Genomic DNA, 21,929 nt, shown 5'->3' with positions numbered 1-21,929 from the left:
TGACAGTTCGTGTGGACTGTTAAGAAAACAATGTATATCATCGACGAATGCTTGTAATTTTAAGGTTGTTGCACCAATCTGTATACCTTGAATGTGTTGTTCCAGTTTTAAAAGAAAGGGCACGAGAACCAAGCTATACAGGATGGAAGACAGGGGGCAGCCTTGTGCAATACCTCGACGTACATTGATGGGTTTTGTAAGTGCACCATTAATTTTTAATTTTACGTATCGTTGAGTATAAAGAAATTTAATCAAATTAAGAAAACTGTCTCCGAAACCATATTTTGCAAGTACTGTAAACATATAATCATGTGACAACCTATCAAATGCCTTATGGAAATCAAGAGCTAATATAGCTGCCTGCGGAGAACTAGTTTTCTGACACCAATGAATACCTTCGCGTATATTACTTAATGCTAAATACATAGGTTTGGTATGCTTTAAGCCATACTGATCATTATGTAAGACCTGATTTAAAAAGGGTTCTAAACGAGAGGCAAGACAACGTGACAAAATTTTCTGATCAACATTAAGGAGGGTAATCGGTCTAAAATTATCAAAATCATGCACACCTGCATTTTTAGGTACAAGGACCATGATGCCAGCCGTAAAAGAAGAGCTCCACGTGGGTGTGACTCGGAGTTCGTTGTACATTTCTGTGAGAAAAGGCGTGAGAATGCCGTGAAATTGGCGGTAAAATTCTAGTGTAAGACCATCAGGTCCCGGAGATTTGTTTAACTTCCCCGCAAAAATAGCTTGGCGAACTTCGCGTTCTGTAAAGGGCTCATTGAGGGTGTTACGAGCCTCCGGGGTGATAGAACCGATCGGATGTTCGAAGCAGGATTCAGAGGATTGGGTTGGAGCGGGGGAATATAGGTTCTGGTATGCATCATACAGAGCTGAGAGGACGCGATCATGCTCGTGAACGTCACCGTTAGGAAAGGTGACCTTGGAAATAAGGTTTTGTTTACCTCTTCGCCTTTCACGGCTAACTGTATGTAAAGAGGCAACTTCATGTTGAAGCATCGTCGTTTTGCCTCTCGTGAAAAAACCTTGATTTTTTTTACGATGTAAAGTGAGTAAGAGTGCCTTAATTTCCTTAATACGAGGAAGTACGTCTACTCCTTGAGCTAGTTCTTTATAGTATTCACATAATAAGTTATAGTAGTAATTATATTGCTCTTTAAGAAGAGAGGATCTGTCTTTACTGTGTTGTTTACAGATAGACTGAAAAGAAGGCTTAAGTTGATATAACCACCATGAAAACAAACTTTTCTTGTGAGGTTTAAAATGCATTAAATAATTCCATCTATTGGTAATGAGCAACTGAAGATCCTCGTCAGTTAAAATGCTGTTATTGAGCGACCAAACAAAGGATGACTTTAAGTACTTACGGATGGGTAAATCAATGGTGCAAACCACAGCACAGTGATCAGAAAAGCATACTGGTTGAACGTGTATGGAGCGCACAAAATTAATTAAGGTGGTACTGACATAGATCCTATCCAAACGTGAGGATCCATTTTGTCTAAAGAAAGTGTGCCCTGGGGTGTTACCTTTATAATGACGCCATACGTCAACTAACTTAAAGTCTTGAACCAATTTACGCAGTGTAAGAGAAGTATTGTAACCAAAACTTGAGTCTATAGGATCTAACACTGCGTTGTAGTCTCCTACACAGATCAAATCTCGTGTACCAGAATGTAACTCCGTGGGAACGTCGGTGAGATAGAAAGAGTTGCGCTCGGAACGATTATTATTGCCTGAAGGTGAATATAAGTTACAAAAATGTATATTTTCATAATTGGCTGTAATAATGCGACCTGACGGAAATTTAGAAAAGTCGGTTAAAGAAATATCCTTACGATATAAAATAGCAGTGCCAGAACCAGTTTCGGAAGGATTGATTTCCCACATGTGATTAAAGAGATAGGAGAAATGATCAATATTGCACTCTTGAAGGAAAATTATGTCCAGATCTGATTTGTTGATGTAATCGGCTAATGCTTTTTGCTTAGTAAGACTTGAAATACCGTTGATATTAATTGTGGCTATACGCGTTGCAAACATAGGTAATGGCCACAAAAGAAGAAAAATACACCAAATAAACACTGCACCAAGAAATGGCATAATGCACTTGTCACAACAAAGACGGGTAATATCTCTCGCACATATTCCCAACCTAAATTGGGAGGTGAAATGATCACTTGTCTGGAGGGGCAGCAACATCGTTTACCTTAGTACTCGGTTCACTTTGATGGGGATCTGCTCGTGACCTTGTGAAACCAGACACACAATTATGGTTCTCAGGGAGAACACTTTTAGTTTTCTGATGTTTATTGGCTCGATTGGGTTTATCACGAGGTGAGGACTGAGATCGGCCTTTTCTACGCCTCTTTTCGGGTAGAGCGGGAAACTGGGATGCTTCTATAGTTGGAGAATCCATCTCAGATGAAACACTCATTTCCTGGCGGGAGTCATCCGGGATCGCTGACAACGGAGTATTTACGGCGGTTTCAGGTAACTGATCCTCTTCCGATTTTGGAAATGCTGGAGCAGGAGGACTTTGTTGTGGAAGATCCGGAGAAGTCGTCACAATGGTACTGGAGGTTGATGAGTCACTCTGAGATGTTGTATTGGATGCAAGATTTCTCTGGGAGACAGTAGCGGGAGTACTACTGATAGGTGCAATGGTAAAACTCTTGGGGACATCGAGTTGACAAGTAGGTTCATTTATAGTGAGTGCACTTGGAAGAGTAGGATCACAAGTCATAGTTGGCGATGGAAGGTTTTCCTGTAAAGTCGGAGGACGTTTCTCACTTAATACGGGAAAGCTGGTAAATGAATGAACATCCGGTAAAGTATCCACTTTGTTCAAAGAACCGGGCATGGGCGGTGACCTGGATGTTGGAGCACTGGTGAGGGAAGCCGATACGGCTGGAGGGAGACGGCGCTTCGCACATTCCATCAAAAAATGATTCGGGGAGTCACAGATAGCGCAGGTTTTAACTTGGCCTCCATATGTTAACCACAATCGTAAACCACATATAGTCACATAAGAAGGTATAGGGCGCTTAATACACATACGTATTATCTTTCTACCAGTTCGGACTTCGTAGATATGGCCAGTAGAATACATTTCATCTGTAATGGATTTGATATCACCATACTGAGATAGGACACGGGAAATATGTTGATCTTCTAATTCGGTGGGTACCAAATGTAAACGAACTGTCACTACATTGGAACTTGCGGAATCTATTAAAATATTGTATGTACCAAGCTCATCTGAATAAGTGACCTTTCCATTCACTCGAAAGAGAATTTGTACACAAATCACTTGCGATATTAACTTTAGATATAACTGTTTGCGACTGTAATCGAACTCAATACTGACAACTTGATCTGGAAGCAAATGAAAAGTATTACGAATCCATTCATGTAACACTAATGTATTAGGCTTGTTCACTACATCTTGAAATGATAAACGTAAAGTATTCACTCGAATAACTGACATGGTTCACTGGAAAACAGTACTTCGCACTAGACTATATGATGAAATTAGCAAATAGCAAACACTAAGTACTTGATAGTAGAAAATACTCCACTTGACAATGCGGCGTGTTGTTGAAAAAAAAACACTCAACACTGCCACTCGCACACCTACAGAGACAGCGGTGTGAACAGCACGGCGTCTGCCGAGCAACATCCACTGAGCCACCACTAAGTGTAGTAAATAATACCATGGCTATGGATTTTCTCGGAATTTTCTTAATCCTCTTACATTATCATTCCACTAATTGTATTCCATAATTCAGTTCTATTAATCGTGTATCCTCTTTAGCCTAAAGGAGGTAATTGTTGGATAGTAAGGATTTGATTTTTATATTTTGCAGGTATCTGATCTCTTATTAATACGTGGCAGAATAAATTAATGCTAAAAGTGCAATCCTATCTAATAAAGTAATCCAAAGTTTAAAAAATTATTAATCGATTAATATATTTTTTTAAAAATTGGGCTTATGCTTATTTTACCACTTTAAAATTTAAATTTTGCAACTAACAATACCTCAATTTGTTACTTCTGATACCAATATTTGAAAACACTTATATCTCTTTTCAGAACTTGATTATCTCCGGAACTTTTTTTTTTTTTTTTTTTTTTTTTGAAGTATTAAGGGTCTTCACTACAGCGAAATTAAGCTACCACTAATTTTAGAGTTTTTCTGTAATATCTTCAAAATAAATAAAAATATTCGAAAAACAGAAATGTAGTGAAGTAGACAATACGATTTTGCATGTGATACCGTTATCACAACTCATCTATCTGCTTTCCATTGACAACTGTAGATAGATTTAGCATTTTTTGCGGGTTCTGTAAATAGCGGCATACCAAAAGCAGATAGGTGAATTGTGGTAAAGATATCACATGCAAAATCGTATTGTCCAGTTTACTGCGTTTCTGCTTTTCGAATATTTTTATTTGTTATGAAGATATTACAGAAAAACTCTAAAATTAGCGGTAGTTTAATTTAGCTGTAGTGAATACCCTTAATACGTAAACACTTATGTTTTGAATTCAATTCTGTGAATGTTATGATCAATATTCTTTCAATCTACTTTTTTCCCCTGTATAAATGTTGTATTGTAAAAAAATATTAGAGTTGGCTACCCTTGTTTCCATAGCAACGGAGCCTGTACCAAAGATCCACGTGTACCCGAACCACTTGTTACTTCCATGTGGGAGGACAGTGGCACAAGTGGAGTTGGGGAAAAGGGAGCAAATAGTGCGTTGTGCGCATGCGCGCACATTTAAGATTTTTGCGATCGATACGTCGAGAACAAGAAATAGTATATCCCCACCGTTCTCTCTTGAGCTTACCAAAACTCGTTTAAAGCACCAGTGACATCTGTTGCCGGATGTGGTAAGTTTTTTCGGGGTGGGACGGGGGAGAGAAAGCATCACACATTGGTGTCTATTTCCATAACCTAATTCTCATGTGAATCAAATATAAAACGATAGAGGGTAGTTGAATTTGACTACACGATTTGTCGTGCAGTTAGTAATAAATGTCGACATTTCAATTCCTGTTGTTATGAACAAATTACATTCATGGCGTGTCCTAACTAGGTGATATTATAAATTCACTGTTCTTGCTTAGGACGAAACTAAAACCAACGAAATTATTTTAATCATCCAGAAACGATTCAACATTATATATTAAATAAACTGTTTCGTGCATCATTATGTCGAAAAAAGTTACAATTTAAGTTGTGGCTGATGGAACAAGTAGAGTTTTGGGTGTAGGTACTTAGAAAAAATGTAGTGGTGTCCTTTCTGCAGGTTTTGCACGAAGAATGGGTTAGAAATTGTTTTTACCGGCATAAGTTTCTCGTTTTTTTGTTAGTATACATTTTTTAAAAAAAAGTTTCTTGTTCTCATACTCAGGGGGTAAAATTGCCTCCCTGATATCCACGAATGGCGCCACTGGAACAGTGCTTTTATATAATTCTCCGTTATTATTACTACATGATCGAAAAAATTTAGAAAGATAGACATATGCCAACCAATATACCACATACCAATCTACCAAACCATACCATATATTAATTTACCTGAGTTGATCATTTTTGAAAACTTAAAAATTATGCTGTATTGCAACCACGCCTACACTATTACGATGAATCTGACTAGTGACGTAAGTATCTTTATTGAGCTCTTCATTACTGCACTAGCAAGATTACAGTATAGCTAGTTTATTTAATAAGATATTGTCCCAATTAATTAAATTACATTTATCATTAATTAAACATTATTTAATTAATCATTAGTTTTATTTAACTAAAATATTACCTAAAGAGTAGACATACATTAGTAGATAAATAACCTCGAACAAAACGACGTGGTTTAAGATAAATTCTCATGCATGCTTTTCCAGAAAAGAAAAACAATTAAAACGAAATTTTGTAGCGCTAAAATATGTCGTTTATTACCAATAATAAATTGAAAGCTTTTATTCTGGAACACATTGTTTATATATTGAGGCAGTGATTCTCAACCGGTATGTCACGACGCAGTCCTCTAAGGTGGGTATGGAAATTTCAGAATTTAAAAATCATGTTGAATTTTATTAATAATTAGTTAAAATCGAGATAGACTGTACCAGTCAACACTTCCAGCGGTAGAAATAATGCTCAGTGCTATATAGAGTCATTATAAAAAATAATTAGTTTCATTATTATAATAGATATAGTAACTATTATTATTTATAATAAAAATATCAAACAGTGGGTCGCGATGACCTGGACAGCCAGTAAGGTGTGTCGTCGGTCAAAAAAAGTTGAGAACCACGGTATTAAGTTACTACTGTTTATGCAAAAATATACTCTTTTAAAAAATAACGGGCTTTTTTCCGGTGAAATATCTGAAAATCGAAAACGCCACATTTTCACCAGAAAATCTGCACTTCTAATTTCTTTGCATATACCAAAACAGATGTTTTCTTATAAGCGATTCAGATAGAAATGCACAGAAGCTGTTGCGGAAACAAACATTATGTATAGTATCCTAGGACACTATCTACAAGTCAGTAGATGTAAAGTTAAAAGTATTTGATAATAATTTATTAAATTGTTTTAGGATTAATTCGGAAGAAATAACAAACAATTTCTTTCTGGATCAAAAAAAATCCAATATGTTTGAATGAAGGATTTTCTTGTAGGTTTTATATCTGGAGAACTACATATAGGGTAGCCAAACCCAAACTATCACTTAACTCAGTATGTTGTATACCCTACTTATTCGGTAGCAAATACGAAAACTCGATTTAAGGGCCGTTCAAAATTTTTTTGGTCCCTAATCCAAAAAGTAATCATTGACCAAGATCGCAATCTTTTGATGCGTTTCTTGGATCATTCCTAAAATTCTTGTTAAAACGTATTTTCTTTAGCATAATTTAATACGCATTCAATTACTAGAAACATGTTAATGACTTCAAACAGCTCCAAATGGCATTTGCCAAATCCTGGACACCTTGTTTTAAAGTACTAAAGCTTTATCTGAAATATTTGTTCTGGTTAAAGACGAGTATGTTTCACGGTAATTTTTCTGCAAAACTACTTGAATTTTTAAAGAGTAATACTATTTAGCTATCAGATTATTTGTTCTTTTGTCTTCTTTCCTAACAACGATACAAATTCTCCTTACAGTTATGCAATATTCCTAAAAATCACACACTATTACATATAATGATTTGAGTGAGATATAAGGCAAATCTTAATAATTTGATGCATGTTATTTGCAATACAGGAGCAGCGGTGGTTTAGTGGTAGAGCGTTCACCTCTGGTGCATGGGGTTTCGAGTTCGATCCCAGCTCCCGTTAAGTGAACTTTGTGGTGGACAAACAGCGTGTGCGTGGGTTTCCTCGGGGTTGTACCGTTTCTTCCAACTTTCTTCATTCCACCATTTCATTCATTTCTCATAATCACCGTCTCCTTTAGCCTCACCGGCATAACCGTGGGACATAAAACTCAAATATTTCATTTCATTATTTTTTATTTGCAATACAGCATAAAGTACAATACGGACATAGTATCAACGAAACTTATACACTTTGCGCTAAAAAAAAAGGAGACTGCGCTGAAATATAAGATTCCTATTTTCCTTTTTTGGCTCATAGTTAGTAGTATAATTACAAAGTCCCATTTAAAGCTTATTTCCTGTGTGTACTTCAACAGTTTCTTGGAGAAAAAAATATCAACCCTTCTAAAGAATGTCCCTAAAGAACACAACTTTTGAAATGCCCGCCTTTTTTGTTCTAGTAAGTTGGCAGCTCTGAATGTTCATCTGTTGTCCTTGTGGTTAGTAGTATCTTAGCAGCAAACAGATCGTCATCTGTTTTCTGTATGAGTAGGAATGGAACGCTTCACGATGGTACAGCGTGTTGTCAGAGTGAAAACATTACAAATGTGATGGATATTTGAATTTCTACCTGTACAGAAAACAGATGACGAACCATGCGTTCCGTGACTACTAATCACAAATACAACAGATGAAAATCACGCACCGTTCAGTGCTGCCAACTTACTAGAACAGAAATGGCGGATATTTCAAAAATGGCGTTCTTTATGAAACACCCTGTGCAAGGAATACAGTGATCGAAACAATATGACATTCAAGTGACGGTTGATTACCGTTATCCTGGTTCTTGTTAAAGGTACTTTAAAAAATAAAAATTGGAATAAAGTTAATTAAATTTTTTTTTAAAAAAATGGTTATTTTGGAGAGCTAGAGATTTCTTTCTCAATGGCGTGAAAACAATTTAATAATGACATGAATTTTCAAATTATACCATGTCTCGTTTTTGTTAGTTCTCTAAATATGGTTCAGCCTAGTTCAAAGTTGCCAACCTCAGAGAAGAAAATTATCAATTATCGACTTCAAAATTATCGTATATTACAAAAATTATCGTATATTCGCTATGCACGTAATAATTGTAGATCGCATAATTGCGTGTATGTGTGTGTGTAATAATACTAATGTATACAGTACAATAAACTTACCTAATAATCTTCAGTTTCGAACTCCAATTCCGCGTCAGTATGAGGAGAAAGCATGTATATTATATACAATCTTTTCTCTCATATCTATTCCGTCTATCAATACAAAACTTGGTACACACATTTCTTATCCCTATAGTATTTTTCGAGATATATTTGGATTGTGTGCTTTTACTAGGGGCCACTCCAGAGGGGTCCAAAGTTGATGGAAGGGATTTATGACATTTATAGAAATTTTCCCGACATTCTCCCAATTTTCCCTGTTCAAGTACGTTATGGGCCCTAATCAGTGGCGTAGCAGCTGCCCCCGCAACCCCCGCAGTGCGGGGGGCCCCGAGGTATAGGGGGCCCCGAAGTCTTGCGATGAATAAAGATTTAAAGAAATAGAACTTCAACCTTACTTCTGTCGGCTTTACAACTAGGGCCCCTTCTCTATACTTTGCGGGGGGGCCCCGCAAAAGTGTACTACGCCACTGGCCCTAATACATAGCAACTCTGGAAAGCTTATTTCATGCTGAAGAGAATGAACTATAAACCATGAGTTTCGAATGAAGTGTTGATCCAATAGCTATTTCACTGAAGTCTACGATTTTCTTTATATTAACAGGGTCAATGGGCCCCAGGGACTTACTCCGTTATCCATGGCGTCTAAGTTTTTTGTGTATCAACATATCTCTATTATGTTTATCGAATGGACTATATGTTTGATTTGGATGTCCAGATGACACCTTTATATCCGTTTCTTGTTAGTTAAAAACAACTAGGTACAACGACTCACTAAGTACAACTAATAAAAAATCCCAGAACATTAAACTTACATTTAAACTTCTACGAAATGTTTCACAGAAAATATTTGATTTTAAACTGAAGGAAGGGGGATGAAAGAAGAAAGAAATATATCCACGGAATTTTCATGGGAATAATGATACATAGAAACATCAATGATGTGACACGAACAGACCCGTATGAATTGGAGATGATGAAACATCGCTATGTGTTAGGCTGCTAATTAGTTCTAACAAGCACGATGTCTCATCACTTTGTCTTCTTACTAAATCAAAAATTTCTTTTTCGCATGTTTGCGTCAATGTATTGCACTGAAAGATAACTACATAGATTATAAGACTATGAATGTATGTATGAGAATCACATAAACGATAAGGTACATCTTTTTCTTATGAGGGATCACTAAAGTTTAATCGACCGGACCTGTAAAACTTGTCGTTTTGAATAAAAAATATATTACCGAATCCAAACAGTATTTTGAGTTCCTTTGTGGCTAAACGGTTAGCATATGCGCCTTTGACGTGGGAGACCCGGGTTCGATTCCCAGCGGGAGCTTATATGGTTCGGATTCCACGTTAATCAGTAGGTCCCGTCTCATATAGCCTCGCTGCTGAAAGGGGCGCTAAACTCAAAATAAAGTCAACTGAACCAAACAGTGTTTTGTTAAATCTTTTTGTATTGTATATGTTTAAAAAACACTGTATACTTTTGAATATAGGAAAACGAATTAGCATCAAGTTATATTTGAAATATTGTATGATATCTTGATTAAGAAGCGCCTGGTCGGGAATCAAACAAATAGATATTCAAGATCAAGCAGGAAACATTATTATGACCTATAGTATTGTTTCAGAGATGACACTTCGCTGTTATAGGGTCTACGAGTCCGTCTCAGTTATTGGATCAGGTCCAGTCTGAGAAACAAGGTCCAAACGCAGATGACCGGTACAAACGTCGTGACACAAGTGACCTGATGGTGAAAAGTCATTACATGTTCCATCACTGGTCGATATACTTTTAAATTCATTTTTCTGTGAATATACGATCAGAAAACAAATACAAAACATTGGTGAATAGTAATACAGTGAGAAACCAGATTGAATCATAGAAACTGTTTGTTAAAAAAGAAGAAAGAAAGGAAACATAAGAAAATTGTATAAAATGTGCAATGTGCAGTAGACGGATATAACCAACACGCGCAGAGACGTTCCGTGGATATACAACCAACGTCAGTTCTGAAATATCGAAATATCTATAGTTTAATATTGTTCCATGCCAGACACATCGTTTAAAGCATAAGGAAAATCCAGTGGATCTTCCCATTATTGTAAGGTTTCTACTGCTATTGTTGGTGACCTGGGACAATCATGAGTATCATCCCAGGACAGGTAGATTCCGTATATGAGTCGGAATCTACTCTTTAAATTGGATCTCAAACAGTAGAGTATGTATTCGAGAAATATATCAAAACCAGGGATCGAATTCGGGATCAAGCTCTCTTAAAATATGCACGTTAGCCACTTAGCCATCAAGGAGCACTTATTTAAAAAATCATTAGAGTTACTTCCAGAGATTTTTATTTCCATCCTCCAGTAAACTTCTCATATTTTGGAGGAAGGAAGAAAATTTAAAATAATCTTCCTCGAGAAATTTATTAAAACATGAAGTTTAAAATTTGATCTAGATACTGTGAATGGCATGTGCAATCTTTGCGACCTACATACATCGGAACGACTGGACAAACAGCTGGACCTCCGGAAACCAGTTTCTCAGCATGTAGAGGCCATAAAACATGTAAATTTGTTTTAAAAAATCTCGAATTTGGTTTCTTCACAATTTACTACACTTTCCTACTTTCCTAATGTCGCTTGAGAGTAAAACACTGTACAAGTCAAAGAGGGGGAATGCTGTACACGTCTTGTCCGTTCATCGCCGTCCGTTATTTCTTTAGAGTTAGCAAAAGGGGCTCACGTGGCTCAGTGGTGTAGCTGTTACCTCTTGCATGTCGGGTCCCTAGTTCGATAACCAGCCAATTAAATTGTAATGGACAACATCGTGTAAGTGGGTTTTCTCGGGATTTTCCCGTTTCCTCTCACATCTCATTCCACCAATTCTTTCATCATCATTCACTTGCCTTAATTGTTGTCTCTCTTTAATTTTTAGGACGTTAAACCGAAATATTTCATTTTTAGAGTTAGAGATTTTGTTGCATCAAGATTAACCACGTAACTCGAAGCATTAAACACTCCAGGGGCGGATCCAGGACCGACTTCTGGGGGGCGGTGAGTTGTCATACTGCTACTTATAGCTACTTTTAACAGCTTCAAACTCTGGGATGAGTTTTATTTATATGTATAAAATAAGAAAGCTTATTCTTCTGGAGGGGGGAGATCGCCCCGATTTCGATAAATATTTAGCATGTTGATGCAAACGAGATATTTGTTTGTAGGTATTAAGTTGGAACGAAAGCGAGAGGTAAAATTTTGAAAATCAAACAACGTTACTATTACAATTATATTTCTGTACCAATAATTACATTTTTAGGGCGCCTTAATTTTTTATAGCCCTCTCTACGTTTCACATTGGCCTAGTGCTTAGCGCGCGCGCCTTACCGGGTTCGATTCCCGGCAGTAGAACCTTGAAATTTAAATACGTTATGATCTCTACCTTAAACTGTAGATTCATGACTCAGTCTCGGAATTGAAATGGGCGCTAAATTGCAATCCACTCAACATGTTTTCAATATTACTGTTAAAAGCAACCAAATCAAGTTGTTAAAGTTGTCATTAACCATCTAAATCCGTTTTCTACCCAGAAAATAATTTTGGGTTTTGGACATTTGAAATTATAGGATGGAGATATGATTAATCATTAGCATTTACACTTGTAAAAACGAACAAGTTAAAAAAAAAAGAAGTAGTGTTGGGCTCTTGGTGAAAAAGTCGGGTGGGGGATAAAAAAAGAGGTAAAATTATGAAGATGAGAGGGAGATTGGGGAGGGGGCAAAAGAAGAGATGATTACTGAAAGAGAAATGATTTCCCAAAGGACGACATGGGAAGCCTTCAAGCCACATCCGTCTTTCTAATTATCTTCAAAGGATGCCGACGACATGGATAGAAAGTTTCCAAGCAAATTTTGCTCTGCTCTGCTTTCAAACGTAAACGTACTTCTCCCACTTCGTTCCCCTAATTCTACTGCGAGCTCCGTTCCCTATATACATACGTACAAGCATACACACACACATTTAAGGATATACTCGCTAGATGCCACTTAACAAGATCTCACTTTTAAGACTGTTTTTCCTCCCCATACACAAATCTTCTTTTCCACATCATATGCACAGTGGTACTCTACATAAGAAGAAAAAAAAAGTGGCCTCGAACTGAAATTTAATATTAAAACAATCCCACAAAATCGCTTTGGGGTGGTAAATTCTTCGTATAGTCTTAATCGATTTTAAAGAACCTGATTCAATTAAGGACATAGTCAAAGAAATAATGCAAGCGCACGTAGAAAATATTTGAAATAGATGCTTTTGACGGTGATATTATTGTAAAAGTAACATAACAAGAAGGATCCTTATTAGAGAAAAGTGTCAGATGCGACATGTACCCAATTAACAACGTTACTTTGTTTTGTGTGTTCTAAGATGATGCTAAAAGACAAGAAAGGAGTATAAAGATATTAAATATTTTTTAACTTAATATTCAAAAGGAAAGAGAATGGTTTAGATCTAAGAGGTGGCAGTGTGCGTTTTAAGCCTTCTGGATGTAACTTGGTGCTGTAATTCCAGTAAATAAGAAAAAATCAGGCTAAAGTATTTAATTAAGTTTCACTTAGACAACAACAGAAACAGAAATTATATATAGAACTTGATTTATGCTTAAAAGATGCATCATAAAACTAATATTTCACAGAGAGTATGCGAAAGATATAATAATAATAATAATATTCATTCATATCGAGGATGTGAATCGGAAGTAAACTAGGTAGAATAGTTGAAAAAGCAGAAAGCTTGATCAAACCCCACGAGCAGTGATGCCAATTTACCCTATTTTTCGCTAAATATAGCATATTTGAAGGGACATTTAGCCATACAAATCTGCGAAATGCTTATAGCCTTAAATATAGCTGATTTTTATGAAACTCTTTTGCCATTTTGGGCTTTTTATTAGTCGTTACATTAATTCTAAAAATATTTTTTCTACACTGAAAAAAAAGGTTTGGTCAGATTGACCAAAAAATAGGAGCTGGGTACCAAATCGTTTGGTCAATATAGCGCCAACCAAACGTTTGGTCACCAGTACGAAATCATTTGGTTACGATTTGTTTGGTTGCAGAAACTTGTATCTTATTATCATTACCAAATATGCATTTGGTAATTTTGACCAAATAATGACCAAATAAGTAGGATTTGGTTGGGAATACCAAAAATTTGGTTAAAATTATCCAGGTTTGGTTCTTGGAACGAAATAATTTGGTTGTAAATACTAAACCTGCATTTAGTGAATTTGACCAAAACATTTGGTAGCAACTACCAAATACTGTTGGTACAAGTACTAAACTGAAATTAAAAATAGAAATTTCACTCTATTAATTCTATGAAAATGGGTCAAAACTTCCTTGAGCTAACCCGTTCCTACCTCTACCCTGCTTATCCCTATCTTACTCTACTGTGTCCTACCCTACCCTACTACACCCTTTTAAAGTGGTCGTACATATCGATGCGCAGCTGGAGCGTGTATTGTAAAGTTTACCCAAGGCGCATTTATTAAGCCAAATTTACAGTCAATAAAGTAGCCAATATGCGTTAACTAACAGTAAAGTAATAAGAACGAAAAAGTAAGCTTACCTCGAAACACGTTGACTAGCAGCGGTAAGTTCCAAGTTCTTAATGTATTGCTCACGCGATCCATTGTGTTGCTGTCAGGTGACAATTACTTATCACTTCACATCATTGAGACTTTGCCGTTGAAAGTTGAATAGTGTAGACAAAAGTCTGTTTCACACAAGTCGTTTGAATTCCAAGCGATGTAAACTTGTGATGGTTAGTTAAACGTCTTTTTTCGGTAGAAACATTATATGCTTTCACTCATACGCTCAAACCGCGATCCACACTTTCATACGCGATATGTTTACCCAGAAATCAAATGGATACACGTGACCTATACACGTGACCTTGTAACTAAACATTTTGGGCAGGGAAACCAAATCTTTACCAAATCACTGAAGATTTGGTTCACATAACAAAATTAATCAACCAAATGTTCTAACCAAAAAATATAGTGCTCATGACCAAACCAGTTTGGTATAAATGACCAAATTTTGGTTAAACTAACCAAATAAAGTGACCAAATGCCCTGACCAAACAAATTTGGTATTCCTAACCAAGTCCTTTTTTTCAGTGTATGAAAATAAAGTGTAATTTTTAAAAATTAGCCTGTTTGTCATGCTAAATATAGATACTACCTGGCTCGTATTAATTGATTTCTCTAGACAGATGGTGTTTTATTACGCAACAAACACTTTATTTTTCATTCCTTTTCTCTCTCTCCCCACTCACATATTTGTAACTACTTAACAATATTTATCGACTCAGAAAGAATTTTAATGACGCTCACTTAACGGCTCCGCTTGCTACTGTTTAATTATTTTAATTTTCTCAATTCACTGCAAGAATGAAAGTTTGCTAATACAATTTTAGTAAACTGTTCGGTTGTTCAAGCCACAGAGATTGTTTTCGTTTATTAAAGGAAATAAATAGGATATTTAATTATCTTGAAAACTCTTAATGCAATCCTGATTATTCACTGGATATACGGGAAAATAAGAATAATTTGTAAGGACTATGACCTGCAGAAAAAAGTACTACTGAAAACAGGGACAATGGTAGTCTACACAAACACAACCAAGTTACAGCGGTGGACACTTCTAAATGGTACACCTTAGCCGTAAATCTCCATATGGCTGTACCATTTAGAAGTGTCGCCCGCTGTACAATCCAACGATGGTGCATCCAGTTCCAGTGCCTCGTCTAGCTGTGACGTCATCGATGATGACTTATTTCAATTCAATTGATAATATGATTGTTGATTTTCACAAATCAGATGAGTTGTTGCATGGATTTTATTGTAATTTAAAGTTATGTATGTTGCTTGTTAGTTTTCAGCAAGTAAAATTCAACATTTAAAATTTTATTGTAACCTACTTATAATCCTACACACAAAAAAGTTTATAATCTACAACGTGTTTTATAGGTTAGCTGTTCAAAATATAGTCATATTTTGAGGAATAAAGCTTATTTTTGAAGGCCATCTAGCCCATTTCCTTCATAGATTTTTGGCAACACTGCCCATGAGACATTGCTTCGTCCATCTTTAAAGTCTATTGCTAACCTCAACTCCACCTTTTAAATTTTAGTGAATAACCTACAATGAAGACTATATGTGATAACATTTTGTAAATACTATCCGTATCATTTCTTATAAAAAAAAGTTTGTAAACAGTATTACTATATGTAATAAACATTTTTAGATACTATTTGGCTCATTTCCTATAACAAAGAGTTTGAAAACTGTTATTACTATATGTAATAACATTTCGTAGTTACTACCTGACTCAATTCCTATAATAAAAGGTTTGAAAACGGTTATTAGTAAATGTAATAGCATTTTGTAAATACTACTTGGCTCACTACCTGTAAGAAAAGGCTTGAAAACGGTTACTACAATATGTAATATCGTTTTGTAGATACTACCTGGCTCACTTCAAATATTTTTAATAATTTTCGTTCTTTAAATTATTCAATAAATTAAAAAAAAAAGTGGGTTGTGCTTAGCGAAGAGCCTTAACACACTGGTTTGAGCTAATGTGATATTGACTTTTACAGAAGACTCTAAATTTCAGAACGTTCTGCATTAAAACTTGCATACTGCATTAAACTCCCTAGTCCAAATCGTTCGATATATACTACCTGGCTCACTTGCCTTAGAAGATATTCATTTATCATTGCTACCTTTATTTTACTTAAAGGGTGTTTATTTATTGTTGCTATCTTCACTTTACTTAAAAGACGTGTATTTATAATTGCAAACTTTATTTTACTTAAATTTTGCTATCTCGATTTTACCTAAAAGATGTGTATTACTACTTTTACTTAGAAGATATGTATTTATCATTCCTATCTTTACTTAAAGTAAGTGTATTTATCATTGCTACCTTTACATTATTTGAAAGACATTTATTTATTATTGCTAGTTTTATTCTACTTAAAAGATGTTTATTTGTCATTGCTACCTTTACTTTACTTATGTTTAATTATCATTGCTACCTTTACTTTACTTAAAATGTGTTTTTTTTTATCATTGAAAGTACCTACCTTTACTACATTTACTTTAATATAAAGATATGTAATTGCTTGAAAATATTGTTTCGTATGTTCTACACATGTGTTTATGATTTTATGTATATATATATACCAGAAACTATTACTAACCTCTTTCCTTTTGTTTTCTTATAGGTAAGTACCAGTTCAACAATACAATTATTTATAGTATATTTCTGCATTTGTGGTAAGTATGCTACTTTATAATTCTAGAACTTTTACTGCTGCTGAACTATGTGAACTACACGAAAATGGATATTGTGTTTCTTTCATATTGAAATTTAGCCATTCAGTACAAAAATTGCGGAATTTTGTGGTGCTATATCCTAAAAAATTCTAATGTAGGATTTATCCACTAATATACAATACGACAATTAGGGAAGAAAACTTTTTTCCTGCAGAGTTAGTTTCGGCACAGATTTTCGTAGTTGTTAATCTTGCGAGTGCCCTTGGAAATGCATGCAGACACTTCCAGCTCAGCCGAGAGCCAGTGTAGTGCGTGACGCGGCTAAGCATTAACCAGTATTGCAATACCTTATCACCCACCACTTCAACAATGAGAAAAAAGAGAGTATCAAATTACATGTGCACTTAGAGAAAACTTCATCAGAAACATTTAAGGTATTGAAAACAAGTTTATGAGGATTATTACCCTTCTTCTTGCGTCGGTTTTGACTTTTGAATGATATAGAAGGTTTAGTAATGAAGGGAATCTGTGAAAAGTGACGAGCATCCAGGTCTGTTAGAACGACTGAAATAATTGACAACGTTTGGAACTCAATTTCTAATGAAATGAAAGTCTAAGGCTAATATCAAATCTCATGGAGGTGAATGGATAGACTTCTAGACAAACAGTAACAAAAATTTTCTACACAAACAGTAATAAAAGGAATCTGTGGGAGCTTACAATTTTCCACAGATTTCGTTCCAGCACTGAACCTGTTATACCATTCAAAAGCACAGAAATTGGATACGAAATCGTTTCCATAAACCTTTTTCAATATTTCAAGTGTTTCCGAAGTTTTCTCTAAGTATTTGGTTTTTATGTTCTGTTGAAATAGTGATGAGGTATCAGACTACAAGTCCATATCTAGCCGCGTCTCGTGTCACACTGGTGACCGGTTGAGCTGAACATTTCTGCGCGTACGTATATCCAAGGTCACATGCAAGATTCTCCGCCATGAAAATTTCGCAGAAATAAAAACAAAAGTCTCATATCCTAATTGCTGCACTGTGTAGATAGATACTTGTGAAATTTAGAGACCTATATTTAGAAAGGATGTGACAATAACAATGTTAGAAATGCCGAAATATCACATACGTAAGAAATAACAAAACGTCATCAGTCAAAGTTTGGTCGTTGGAGAACAATTGAAATAATGGCATGAAGCGGTTCCGGTTTCGATTCCCGGTGGGGACACGGTCGAAAAAATGTAAAAGCTTTTTCAGGCCAGCCGTCATGAGTGAGGTTTTCCTGAGTTTCCTCATTCATTCCAGGAAAATCCCAGGATGGTACCTAACATACAGGGCCCAGTTCGCTTCCTTCCTTCCCCAATCCTTTCTTCCTTCCCTTTCCCCGGATATGTCATCGCCGAGGGACGTCATCCCTCATGGCCATAGATGCCGAAAGCCCAGAAATTTAATTCCTAATCCTAATCCGATTTGAAGCTTAATGAAATTACTTCTAAACGTCAAATTGATTGATTGATAGGGGCATAATGCAGACGTCAGCAGCGTGCTCATTTGTCCCAGTCATGATACCGGCGACTAGTTAATAAACATTCTGCTCAGCAATGACGATTTATCCAAATAATTACAATTTCAGATTATAGTTAGGTATGACGATTTTGTGATCACTATAAAGTTAATCCTTGTAGTATTTTAATATTATAAAAAAATTGAAAATCCTATTGTCCCAGATGAACGATATTGTTTATAAAGTGTGACTCTTCACAGGGTTTACAACTTCAATCAGTTATAATTCTTTATTAGAACTACATATAGACTTGGTTAATATCTCATTATACTGTAAAACACTTCGTTTTTTTCTGTGAAAAAATCCATTATGGCTCAATGTGTGCACCTGCAGTCATCCTGGACACATCCCAACGAAAGTCGATTTCCTGCTAAACAGTAGCCCGCATTTCAGGGGTAACTTCCGCGATGGCTGTTGTGATGCGATGTTTCAGTTCATTAATATTATTAGGTAGGGGAGGAGTGTACACTTTATTTTTCACCCCCCCCCACAGAAAGAAGTCAAATGGTGTGTAATCTGGAGACCGTGGCGGCCAGACAATTCGTCTACCACGACCTATCCACTTATCTGGGAAACACTGATTAAGAAATTCCCTTACGTTTATCAGGCAGTGCGGCGGGCGCCATCTTGTTGCCACCATAAGAGGCCACCGTAGTCATCTTCAACTAACTGTGAAACAAGGAAGTTCTAGAGCATATTAAGATAGGTAATGCCGGTGAAGGTGCTCTCAGTAAAGAAGAATGTCGATACACCTTTGCTCTGGAAACAGCGCAAGACACGTTCACTTTGGAGCTGTCACGAACCAGCTCCACGTGCGTATTGTGGATTTTTCGTGCTCCAAATATAACAATTGTGTGTTGACTCAGCCGGAAAGGTGAAAAGTTGATTCGTCACTGAATACCATATTGTTTAAGAATGACTCATCACTATTAACGCGATCCAACATGGTAACGCAGAATTCATGTCGGGTAAGAATATCCGCTTCACTCAGTGCTTGAACCAAAGACACTCTGTATGGCTCCATGGACAAACGTCTACACAATACATGCCAAACAGTGGTCTGAGGAATACACGTTTCTTGTGATGCACGTAGTATAGATTTTCGAGGACTGCGGACAAAAGTCTCCCTAACTGCTTCCACCAGATCGTGAGTCACGGGTGAGCGCCCTGAAGCCTTTGTGTGTCGCACAGAACAACCTTTTTCAACAAGTGTCTGGTATCATTTGCACACTGTTGGTCTGCTGGATAGTTTCTTGCCGTATTGTGTGCGAAACTTACGTTGTACAGTCGTTGCTGATTTCGTTGCTTCAAACCAAAACACGCATTTAGCTCTCTCCGCACCAGTGAAAGTCTCCATTTTCAACCTCTGACCGTTGGCGCCGCGTGTTGTCAACTCTGCAACTACTCAATACGTGAGTCAAACTTGGAACTATTTTGCAATATAATGACATATAAACGAAGTCTGTATGTGGTTCCAATAAAGAATTATAACTGATTGAAGATGTAAATCCTATAAAGAACCACCCATCAAATTGAGTGACAGTTTATCCTGAATTGCATGGTTTCTCGTTACTCTTACCGCATGAATGCTGTGACTATACTTTGAAATTGTATTTGTTTAAGTTTAATGTCCCGTGAACTTACAGTTTAACGTGGAATTCGAACCACATAAACTCTGCCGTGAATCGTGCACGGGTCTATCGCACCAAAGATGCGTTTGTGAACCATATACCGCAATGGAGCTCGACCACATTTGTATCTCGAATAATGTAAAACTATTTTTTTAAATGTTATGTTCATTTCAACTATTTCTGTGTGAGGATGTATGTTGCTGTCAATTTCAGTAGAAGAAAAAGCTTTACATTTATGCCGCATCGTGTCACTGCTGTAATATTAAGAGTAAATGGTCTCGAGTTGTGCCGTAAAGTATCGCTACTGTCGCAGTTAACATAAATAGTTCAGAGTTAATTGTCCCCATTTTATTTCACTAGAAGTCCTGTTGTATTCCCTAACAAGAGTGAATAATTATGTACGCAATACAATAATTTACTGTGGAGGTACTAGTATTTAGGTAATTTAAAAATTCCTTTCGAAACTAATTACAAATGAGTGCATATTTAAACTACAGCATTTGAACTTTCATTGAAGAATTAAGTTCCTCAGGAGAGCTGTTAACATTGATTGCATATTCCAAAATCGTAATATGTAGCCCTTAATTGGTTGAAGGACAGGATATTTTAGAGAATCGATGATTATTAAAAATTAGTAATTTCAAAGCGAGCTTTGTAGCATAGTATTTGTTGAAGGATTAGGCTCTTGAGACTATCGATAGCTGTTAGAATTGAGTGGATATTAGAAATGCGAGAATTTTAAGTTTTGTATCTACTGAAGTATTTAGATTCCTTAGAGAATCGAGGGCTGTTAGAATTGAATGGATATTAGAGGTATGAGAACTTCAGGATTTGCATTTGTTGAAGGATTGGATTATAGTCCAGGGCTTTGCTGGTAGTGTAAGAAAATGTGCTTTACATTTATAAACTAATATAAGTGTAAATTCAGGCAAACTTATGACGTTCTTTCTTCTTACCATTTAGAGGAAATCATTCCTTACAAAAAAAAAAAAAAAAAAAAAAAATTCAATGAAATAGTGTACAAGCAAGAATATTTATAGGAAGACATTCTATTAATCAGAAAAGTTCATATTCATCCGTCACTAGAAAAGAAATGTCTGAATTCACCATTATCCCTAGAAACTAACTCCATAGTTTTTCATTAGATACTAGTCGCCAGGAAAATACTCATCGATGTTAGTATTCTGTTTGCAGAGCCACTGTAAGGTTGTTAAGTGCTGGCGTTTGAAGAATCTTTTCCATTTGCGTTTTCTTCTCATCCACTGTTGTTTTCTCTCTTCTATTTCTTCTTCGTTTCTTTTTTCGTGCGTTCTAAACCGCTAAACGTAGCTCTCACTGATTTATTCGCTTTAATTTCTTCCAGGCGTTGTGGGTTTTAATGGGGCCTTCTTTCCTTCCCTTCTGACCACAATTATTGCCACTTGATAGAACAGATTGCTACCCAATCGCATTCCAATTACAATATATGCTCGGAAAAGAAGTCACAAATAAATTCAGAAAATATACACCTAAAACATACACAAAATTAGGCTTTCTGATAATTTGCTAATATCGTTGTTAAATTACAACGAGCTGTTAACACAAGACAAAATATATATACAATAATCGATCGTTATTACTGTTATTTTAATATAGGTCCTATTGCTAGGATTTGGACAAGAATGTAATTTCACATTGATGGGCCGACAGTGTATTTGTCAGTTATTCGTATTTGTTTAAAAAAATATTCAGAGTGGAAATTGAGAAGAAATCAAACACGAAACTTAATATAATTTGATTATGAGAAAAATGAGGGTTCGTGGGTAAATGGA

The sequence above is a fragment of the Thermobia domestica genome, chromosome 2 (genome assembly GCF_964235325.1).
Source record: "Thermobia domestica chromosome 2, izTheDome1.hap1.1, whole genome shotgun sequence".
NCBI classification, from domain to species: Eukaryota; Metazoa; Arthropoda; class Insecta; order Zygentoma; family Lepismatidae; genus Thermobia; species Thermobia domestica.
The sequence above is the reverse complement of the archived record's forward strand: the minus strand, read 5'-3'. Positions refer to the sequence as shown.